Consider the following 11609-nt stretch of genomic DNA (forward strand, 5'->3'; position numbering starts at 1 on the left):
TGACATCAACTGAAGCAGAGCTAATTGTGAAGACCATGAAAGGCACATCAGCATCTGGATTTGGTCGGATACACACGACTGCCCTGAAAGCAGTCCTCCCTTCTATCCTAGAGCCATTAACTTATTTGATAAGCCTGTCTCTATGAAGCGGTGTTTTTCCTTCGATACTAAAAAAATCAAGACTAATCCCTCTGCATAAAGTTGGCCCTCAAGACGATTCATCGAGCTTCCGACCCATATCAATACTATCTGTTTTTTCAAAAGTTTTTGAAAAACCCTTACAAAGACTACTTTACCAGTTTTTTCGAAAAAAGGCATTTACTAATAGTCGTCAGTTCGGCTTCAGACCTGGTCATTCAACAGAAAACACTCTGGCATCCTTAAGCTTATTCATCAACAGAGCACTTGACTCAGGTCTTCTGCCAGCTGCTATATTGATGGACATCAAGAAATCATCTGAGAGTATGGATCATACAATCTTACTGGAAAAGCTGCAACATATTGGAGTGAGTGGGATAGCCCTACAATTGTTTGAATCTTACATTTAAAATAGGTGCACCTACATTGGCAACAACCTGAAGAACAGCACTACTGTGAAATTTGGTGTGCCCCAAGGATATATCCTCGGTCCTCTTTTGTTTTTAGTACATGTAAATGACCTAACTCGTATCCTTAACCCGAATAACGACGATCCAAAATGCTGTAACCTATGCATTGATCAAACAACTGAGGACATTACTAACGAGCAAGATGAACTTATAGCATTCGCTGAAGACACTACAAGGACCACCTGCGGACTCGATATGCCTTGACCCCAGGGGAAGCTTGAAAACATCATAGAATAGACCTATCTGTGGATGAATGCCAACAAACTTGTCATCAATGTCGAAAAATCTTGCATCCTATTATTTTCTAGGGTAGGAACCCTTCATCCCGCAACATCAGGAATTGTGACATCCCTTCTTTCCTTCCACACATCCATGCTGTACAATTAAAGCTTTCAAGGAATCTGGGTATCATGAAGAAACTGAAGCGCATATTCCCACTTAAAACCCTTACCCATCTCTAAAAATGCACTCATTAAACCCCACTTACAGTATCTTGCAATGGTATGGAAGTCGACGTTCAAACCCCATCTGAAAGAACTGGATTCCATCCACAAGAATGCCTTGAAGATCATCAAACACACAGAAAATTATTTCTCGCTGAAATCACTGTTTAAGCTTTCCTGCTGGGTTTTTGCTTTCAGATTCCTCTCCGGCTTGCTTCAACCACCTTTTAGGTATCTATTCTGTTTGGTAACTGAACAGCATCTTCCAGTTACAAGACTAACTGCACAGCTCCATATTCGACATACGCCAACAGTGAGGTCGGATTTTTCGCATGACATCGTCTGTGCTAAGGCTTACAATACCCTACCGCTTGAACTGAGAGGTAGGAGCTCCCTTGGTTCTTTCAAAATGAGAATGAAAAATCATCTTGTTTTGAATTAGTTTAATTTAAATAAAGATTCTAAAGATTTTAGCCATTATTGAGTTTTTTACGTAAGGGTTGGAATGGTTTGACCATGGATGAAGAGGTGGGGACTAGGAAGGATGGTTTTGTTCGTAGGGACCATGGTTGTATCGAGGAGTGGAGGGAGAGCCATAGCGTGAATTTATTTTTGAGGTGAGAAGGGATTTTTGAGGGGATAAACTCAGCATGCATTTTTTGCATAGAGATGAGAGATTATGTATGTTATGACTGTTTTAATTTTTTTAGTAAACCCGAATGAACTGAAAGGAACTGAAATTCACCGGAAACAAATAATAGGTACACCAACTAGCAAAAGCTATGAATCCCTCATTACCGAAAATGATTATGAGCTAACAGCCGACTATTGCTTAAAACTCCCCTGTATGTCTCACAAATAGTATCGGCCTATTTTTGGTTTCAGCGTGTACCTTACTACTGCAGTTGTCAACACCTTTAAACTCTCAAACTGGTATATCTCCTGAAGGAATTTTTTATATTGAAAAATGGATTACATATAGTTTCATCAGCTCACCAAAGGCTATTGAATGCCCTCGATAAAAAATCTTTCTGTGTTTGTTCAAAAGTTGACTTTTTTGCCGTGGGCACAGTTTCTAACGTCATTACTTAGAAAGTAGCCAATGATAAACTCCAATTCTTTAGCAATGAGAGAATTTGTAAAGTTTAAGAGGCACATCTGATACCAACCATTTCTGTATCGGCCTACTTTTGGTTTCAGTGTGTACCTTACTATTGAAGTTGTCAACCCCTTTAAACTTTCAAACTGGTATATCTCAAGAAGGAATTTTTTTTAATCAAAAAATGGATGACATATAGTTATCATTGGCTAATTAAGAACTATTGACTGCCGTCGAAAAAAAAACTTCTCTCTTAGTTCAAAAAGGCAGTTTTAGCAATCTAAGAAATACCTAACTTGGCAAACCTGGAGCATTATAGTTTACGCTTTGAAACAGTCAGCCGTCGGACAATGAAAGAGCATAAAATGCTTCTTCGTATATGAGCTGAAACCTGATTAAGGCTACTCAGCTCTTCATAAATTAAATAAAAAAAACTAGTTTTTTCAACTGAAAGTAAGGAGCGACATTAAAACTTAAAACGAACAGAAATTACTCCGTATATGAAATGGGTTGTCCCCTCCGCAGTCCCTCGCTCTTTACGCTAAAGTTTGACTCTTTGCCACAATTCTACTTTTTAAAACAATTAAAAACTTTAGCGTAAAGAGCGTGGGACTGCGGAGGGGACAACCCATTTCATATACGGTGTAATTTCTGTTCGTTTTAAGTTTTAATGTCGCTCCTTACTTTCAGTTGAAAAAACTAGTTTTTTTTATTTAATTTCTGAACGTTTTTGAATTAATGCATGTTTGATTTTGGCTCTCCGCACATAAATTATTGAAATGAAATTAGTATATTAATTTTTTTTTGGCTAAATGGCTTTCTCTTAGTTTTGATCAGACGATTTTGAGAAATAAGGGGTGGGGAAGGAGGCCTAGCTGCCCTCCAATTTTTCGGTTACTTAAAAAGGCTACTAAAACTTTTAATATTCAACGAACGTTTTTACTAGTAAAAAATATACGTAACTTAAGAATTAACTTACATAACAAACTTTTATATTCTTATATTTTTATTATGTGTACGAGGGGGTTTGTACCCTCGTTAATACCTCGCTCTTTACACTAAATCGTAAGTTTTGTCCCAATTCTTTAAGAATGACCCCTGAATCAAAAAGGCCGTAGAATAAATAGTTGAAATCACTAAAAATATTTTAGCATAAAGAGCGAGGTATTTATCTCCTCCTAAATACCTCGCTCTTTATGCTAAAGTATTTTTAGAACCCCTCATATGCGTAATAATCTCTGTTCGTTTTAAATTTCAATGCTATTCCTTACTTTCATTTGAAAAAACGTTTTCATATTTTTTTTTCATTGTTTTTTTTTATAGTAATGCTAGAAAATCCTGCGCCCTTTCATTGAATTTTTCTTCCCCCATGACATATTCCTCAAAGGAAAGATCCTCCCACAAAGCCCTCTCCCATCAACCCCACCCCCAAACCAAAAAATCCCCATGAAAACGTCTGTACACTTCCCAATAACCATTAATATATGTAAACACTGGTCAAAGTTTGTAACTTCCAGCCCCTCCCTCAGGGATTGTGGGGGAGTAAGTCATTCCCAAAGACATAGTTATTATGGTTTTCGACTATGCTGAACAAAATGGCTATCTTAAAATTTTAATCTGTTGACTTTTGGAAAAAAATGAGCATGGAAGGGGGCCTATTTGCCCTCCAATTTTTTGGTCACTTAAAAAGGGCACTAGAACTTTTCATTTCCAATGGAATGAGCCCTCTCGCGACATTCTAGGACCACTTGGTTGATAAGATGACCCCTGGAAAAAAAAAACAAAAAAAACAAACAAACAAATAAACACGCACCCGTGATTTGTCTTCTGGCAAAAAATACAAAATTCCACATTTTTTAGATAGGAGCTTGAAATTTTTGCTATAGAGTTCTCTGATATACCGAATTCGATAGTGTGATTTTCGTTAAGATTCTATGACTTTTAGGGGATGTTTCCCCCTTTTTTCCAAAATAGGGCAAATTTTCTCAGGCTCGTAACTTTTGATGACAAAGACTAAATTAATTGAAACTTATATATTTAGAATCAGCGTAAAAATTCGATTCTTTTGATGTATCTTTTAGCATCAAAATTCCGTTTTTTAGAGTTTCGTTTACTATTGAGCCGGGTCTCCCCTTACTACAGTTCCTTACCACGAACTGTTTGAAAAGAAAATAATTCGGTATTTCGGGGCTTCTGACATTATTACTGCTTTGCGGAAGTTAGGCTCAAAATTGAAAAAAGATTATATTTTTTCTCTGGGCCCCTTCCACCTCTTAGTTCGTTTATTTTCCCGTTAGTTTTCACCTGTTTTCGCTTTATAGTTGTGTTATCTCTTAGCAGTTCTTTCGTTAGTTGAGTTATGGCTGTGGTATATATGTTTTATCGCTCGTATAGTTGTGTTATTTTCAAATTATACTCCATAATAGAGAGGCTCCGAACACCCAGCATTGTTTATTAAGCTCTTAATTTGACGTTTTTTTCTAACGTGACCAGATTCGTCCTGCGACCTTTTCATTGAATTTTTTCCCCCATGGCATATATCTCCAAGGAAAGATCCTCCCACATAGCCCCCTCCCTCAACCCTGCCCCCAAAACCAAAAAAATCCCCCTGAAAACGTCTGTACACTTCCCAATAACCATTATTATATGTAAACACTGGTTGAAGTTTGTAACTTGCAACCCCTCCCCCAGGGACTGTGGGGGAGTAAGTCATCCCCAAAAACATAGTTATTATGATTTTCGACTATGCTAAACAAAATGGCTATCTCAAAATTTTGATCCGTTGACTTTGGGAAAAAATGAGCGTGGGAGAATGAGCCCTTTTGCGACATTCTAGGATCACTTGGTCAATACGATGACCCCTGGGAAAAAAAAAAAAAAACAAAAAAAAACAAACAAACAAATAAACACGCACCCGTGATTTGTCTTCTGGCAAAAAATGCAAAATTCCACATTTTTGTAGATAGGAGCTTGAAACTTCTACAGTAGGGTTCTCTGATACGCTGAATCTGATGGTGTCATTTTCGTTATGATCCTACGACTTTTAGGGGGTGTATCCCCCTATTTTCCTAAATAACGCAAATTTTCTCAGGCTCGTAACTTTTGATGGGTAACACTAAACTTGTTAAAACTTATATATTTAAAATCAGCATTAAAATGCAATTCTTTTGATGTAGCTATTGATATCAAAATTCAATTTTTTAGAGTTTTGGTTACTATTGAGCCGGGTCGCTCCTTACTACAGTTCGTTACCACGAACTGTTTGATTTAATAAAAAGACTTTACGAGTATTTGATTCTAACTTCATTGAACAAATGACATAAATAAATTGTTATTTCTGAATAAAAATTTAACGTAACCTAAATCATCAGTTTGAATTACTACAATCAGCAAAATTAGTCTTTTTAATTATTTTAAGCAGTAATATAATTCATACAATTTATCTCGTAAGAAATTCTTCCAAAAATCTATTTAAAAAATAAATAAATATATATACTGCGATTTATCTATTTAATTTATTAAAGAAATAAGGCTCGCTATGATTGAACTGTTATGTTAGACCAGAGACAAAATTTGTCTATGTTATATTACCTAATGTGATAAATATCACATTCAAATAGGCTAAATAATTTCCTAAATTCAAAATTTAGAAAGGATGGCTTTGGATAATCACTTTTCTTTATTAAAAGGAGCACTATTCAATTTTCAATCGAATGATCTTTTTCAAAGGTTCTACGACAAAAAATGGCTATCTCAAAATTTCTCTTTGTTGCATTTCAGAAAATCCCATGTGCGGAGGGGGGGGGGAAGATATTCACCTTCCCATCACTCTGAATCTCGAAATTGAACTAGAAAATCTGGTTACAAATCCAATGAGCCCCCTCCGAATTTTATAAGATCTCCCTTTCTATACAAACCTTATATGCTTCCGGGCATATATTAAAATCCATGCCCTGAGTGCAGTGGATGGGGAGGGGGGCTGTATTCCCCAAAGACATAAATTCAGCACTTTCCAACTACGTTGAACAAAATAGGTATCTCAAAATTGTGATTGGATGTGTTTGGGGAAATGGTGGGCGTTGGAGGAGTATTGGGTTCCCTCCAGTCACTTTTGACTATTAAAAGGGCACTAGCCATTTAAATTTTCAATCATATGAGCCTTTTTGAAGTTTCTACGACAACTCCTTCGATGCCAAGTGCTCTGGTCTAAGCCCAATAGCCAGCCCCCCCCCCCAAAAAAAAAAGGAAGAATAATCCATTTTGCACTCGTATTACTATACCTAGTGCTATTGCGCTACCTATGATTTACTTGACAACAGTATCACAAAATACAGTATAGCATCCAAAAAGTGCAATTTGGATTGTTTTCCCATATTTTAAAGAAAATGCCAAAAGAAGGGCTGTTCTAATGAAAAGAGCCCAAAAAAGGTGTTTTTCAAAATTTTTGCCAAGGTTTAAAACTAGTTTTGTTTTATCCTAATCAACACGTCAGTGCTTTTACTATGGGCAAAATTATCTTAGAAATGAAATTATACCTTTAAGCAAATTTGTTTTCACTACTTTTAACGCTTCCAGAAATAAATAAAGCTGATAACTGTTTTTAATTTGACAATGGAGCTTTTAAAAAGGAGCGGTCAAAATATGAAAAAAAATTTTTTTCTTGGGATGAATTTTCGATTAGCCGGAGATTAGGAAGGAGGTAGTAGCTCTACTCTTCTTTGTTGTAATTATTGGTCATTTCAATCTTTACTTGATTGTTTATTTTGATTTCCATTTCATGAGAATTTGGTTATTTGACCATAGTATCTGTTATCTTTCTTTTTGGTAAATTTAACTTTTTCATTATTTATTTATATATTTTTGATTATTTATTCCAACTTCTTTTCATTTTAAGTTTCATTCGTTTTAAATTATAATTAAGTTTTTTTTCCAATGAAACTAAGGAGTGATACTAAAATTTAAAAGTAATATAAAACCTCATCATAAATCCTTCGCTATTTCAGCTAAAGTTTTGTTTATTTGTCCAAATTCTTCAAAAGCGACTACTCAAACACAAGGTCCGTTGAATTGGAATAGAATTATTTTTAAACCAATATAAAATATTAGCATAAAGAGGGGAGTGTCTCCGATTTCTTCTCTGTCTCCGATTTAAATACGGCTAGCTTAAGTAGAATGTTTCAATTGACCAATTCAACAAACCAGATTTCATTTTCACAGTCCTTGGCAATGTAGCAGTTAAATGTTTCCAGAAAATCCTGTACACTTCAATGGTCTTATAGCCTTGATTAAATAAAAAAAAACTAATTTTTTTTAGCTGAAAGTAAGGAGCGACATTAAAACTTAAAACGAACAGAAATTAATCCGTATATGAAATGAGTTGTCCCCTCCGCAATCCCTCGCTCTTTCCGCTAAAGCTTTTAATTGTTTTAAAAAGTAGAATTGTGGCAAAGAGTCAAACTTTAGCGTAAAGAGCGAGGGATTGCGGAGGGGACAACTCATTTCATATACGGAACACTTCAATGGTCTTATAGCCTTGATTAAGGTAAATACTCCTTCTGAATCAAGTAATTTTACGACTTGAGACTAACTTGTACCTAAAGGGCAAGATATTTACATCACTGGATTCATAAGTTGCAGATCTATCCATTAATTGAGCCAGAATTATTATCTTATCTAAGAATTTTCTTAGAGAAAGTTCTAAGGTTTCCTAAAATATAGGAAAAGTGGTTGTTTTTTTGACGATTTTCGAACAGTTTTCAACGTTTTTTTAATACAGCTTTATGTATAAAAGCCCTGTAGAGTCGGTTGTAAATTTTAATTCGGTAGATGAATATAAGTGAATATAAGTGAATATATAAGTGAATCTCAGCAACGGAAAGATAGGACAAAAAACCATAGAAAGAGTAGATAGATAACATACAGAAACTTATACAGGGAAGGTATACGTTAAGCAAACAGTATTAAAATTTCAAACGAATTAAGGTTATTTCGTATAAGCCCCTTCTTCTTTATATTAAATTTTGAATTTTCGTCCTAATTCCTTAAGAACAAATTATAAACACAATGGAAAAAGACGTTTTTAAGGTGATAAGAACTTTAGCATAAGGAGCAAGGGATCAAGAAGGGGGCGGCCTTCTCCATATATGGAATAATCCTGTTCTTTATTTTCAGTTAAAAAATAACTCGCTTTTATTTAATTCCCTGGGCAAGGCCAATTTGTGAAGTATCCCTGTTAAATAAAGAAAAAAAAAAAATCAATTTTTATAGCTGAAAGTTCAGAGCAAAATTATTTAATGCTTGAGGGGTGCTGCCCATTTCCCAACCCCTCACTTGTTCTGTTACTCTAGAAAAGCTTCTTATTCCAATTAAATAACCCTTGTGTTTCCAGACTTGTTCTTAGAGAATTAGAACAAAAAGTAAAACTTTAACGTAAAAAGCGAGGGGCTGAGGAGGAAGAAGCCTACTTCCAATACGGGATATGTACCGATGGAAAAACGTGACGATAGAAAAGATTACATTTAAAATTTCCATAAGGATTCAAAATCAAACAAGCTGTTTGACTGCAAAAACACTTCTTAATAGAGATTAAGAGCATACTGTAAATAAGGAGCAACCCATCAAAATCTACGAGCCTGAGAAAATTTGCCCGATTTTAAGAAAAGGGAGAAACACTTCCCAAAAGTCAAGAATTCTTATTAAAAATTATACCGTTAGATTCAGCGTATCAGAAAACCTTACCGTCAAGATTTCAAGTTCTCATCTTTAAAAATGTGGAATTTTGTAATTTCTTTTGCCAGGAGTAAGATCATGGACGCGCGTTAATTTGTTTTTATTCTTTTTGTTCTTCCCATGGGTAAAATTATCGAACCAATGCTCCAACGACATTGGGAAAGGGCTAATTTGTAAGCATATTAAAAGTTCTAGTGCCATTTTAAGTGACCAAAAGATTGGAGGGCAACCAGGCCCCCTCCCACGTCCCTTTTTCCCAAAGTTGTCTGATCGAAAATTTTGAGATAGCCATTCTGTTCAGTATAGTTAAACGGTTCAATAGTTGTGTCTTTAGAGACGACATGACTCCCCACAGTCATTGGAGGAAGGGCCACAAGCTATGAAATTTACCCATTGTTTACGTATAGTATTTGTTATTGCAAATAGAAATTGAATTAAAATCAAATAGTTGTGGGCATCAAGTCATGGCTAATTGTGGAAAAAGCTAAGACAGATAGTCCAATTGAGTGAGAGGCAAATCTGGCATTAATCCCCAAATTAGAAGGACTGTATGAAAACGATGCTAGTTCACTTGTTAATAAATAAGTCTATCTATTATCCGTTCCATGCGCCATTCCTAAGGCAGAAGAACTAAGGTTGATAGTCATAGAACTAAAAAAGTCATAGAACCTATAGTTTTCCAAGGGTTTGGTTAAATGGCACGGGTAGACAACGGGAGAAATATGCCTCTCTTACTGGACCAATACTCGCTTGTTATCTTTTACCAAGGCACGCCCGCCTGGAGTCTCAGGCAGGTTGACCAAGAATTTAAAATTGACATTAGATTGTTTGGAATGAGAGGTATACAAGGCACGCCAACCTAGGGTCTTAGGCAGGTTGGATCAAAAATTTAGAATTGACACAGGACCGTTCATTTACGTGGATTGACAGGAAAACAAGCGTCTAAAGTCAAATTGAGCCCATCTGCAGTGAGTGTCAGGCAAGGCGATTTTCATAGCAAATACTCCGGGATATTTTTTAGGGGGATGAAATTTCCAGTAGAGATTCTACACAGGGGGAATTTGCTCGAATTCTTATACAAAATTTGCGTTACCTGTCGTACTTTCTCTTTGGCAAATCCAATTTATATTTGGAGGTGCTCTCTGTCTCTCATATCTGGGGTATTTTTAGGAGAAATTTTCAGCTGAATTAGAATTCTAAAGGTATTTTCACGAGGAGGGGGAATTTCTCACCAGAGAAATTCTCCATGAGCGAATTATTTCCAGGAAAAATTCTCAATGAGAGCGAAGGAGGGGGGGGGGTCCGAAATAAGTTTCAAACATGGGGATTCTACCATGATCCAAAAATAACGATCAGAAATTAAGTAAAAAACAAGTCTTTTTTCAACTAAAAGTACGCCATTTTTCAGGCAGAATCATCCGCAAGAAATTTCCGAGGGGTAATTTGTGGCGAGGATGGAATTTTCCTGGGTTATCTTCCGAGAGGAAGGATTTTACATGGGAAGAGCTTTCTGCAAAGAAATTTTTTGTGAGGAGGAATTTCCCATGGAGGGGGAGATAAATTTCCTAGAATTCTTCAAAAAAATCAGAAACTAAATAAAAAACAAGTTCTTTCTACTGAAAATAAGGAGCAACATTAAAACAAAAAAAAGAGAACAAAAATTGTTCCGTATCTGAGGAAGACTGCCCCCTCCTCTATGCTCTTCTCTTTAAGATGAAGTTCGACCTTTCGTCCCAATTCTTTAAGAACGATTCCTGAAACGCATAGGCCATTTAATTAAAATCAGAACCAATTTCGAAAATGCCAGAAAACTTTAGCGTGAAGAGAGGGGCACTGAGAAGGGGCCAGCCCCCTTTACAATTTCTGTTCCGTTTAAATGTTATTGTTGCCCCTTATTTTCAGTAGAAAAAACTAGTTTTTTATTTAATTTAAAATACTTGAAGAACGATTTTAGACGCAATCCTTATCACAAAATGTTTTTTACAGTACTTGTACCATTGCGCAGACAATTCGAAACTAATAATAATAATAATATTAATAATAATAGTAATTATAATAATAATAATAGTACTAATAATAATAATAACAATAATAATAATAGTAATAATAATAATGATAATAATAATAATAATAAAAATAACGATAATAATAATAATAATAATTTTGTATGGTCCTTTAAAAGAGAGCGGAACAACAAACTCTACTCCTTAACAACACACTCCTTAGCAACAGACTCCTTATCAAACAGTTCGTGGTAGTGAACTGTAAGTAAGGAATGACGCGGCTCAATAGCAGCCGAAAGTCTAAAAAATGGATTTTTAATACTGAAAGACATATGAGACAAAGTGATATAAATGAAATCAGTTTATTATGCTGATTCCAAATATTTAATGTTTATTAGGTTTAGTTCTAACTATCAAAGGCTAAGAGCTTGAGAAAATTTGCCTGGTTTTCAAAAAAGAGTAGAAACACCCCATTAAAGTGAATGCAAATAAAACCGTCAGATTCAGTGTATCAGAGAACCCTAATGTAGAGGTTTCAATCTCCAATTTCCAAAAAATGTGAATTATTTATTTTTTTAAAGAAGCATTTCGACTCACATGCTTAGTTTGAAGCACATACCTACACGCATCTTTATTAGAGTTCATGTTTTTCTGTCAATTTCAGTCTTTATTCGAATATTTTCGGATAGATAAAAGAGGATATACAAACGAAGAGCTTTAAACTGAC

Source organism: Artemia franciscana, chromosome 2 (genome assembly GCF_032884065.1).
Source record: "Artemia franciscana chromosome 2, ASM3288406v1, whole genome shotgun sequence".
NCBI lineage: Eukaryota > Metazoa > Arthropoda > Branchiopoda > Anostraca > Artemiidae > Artemia > Artemia franciscana.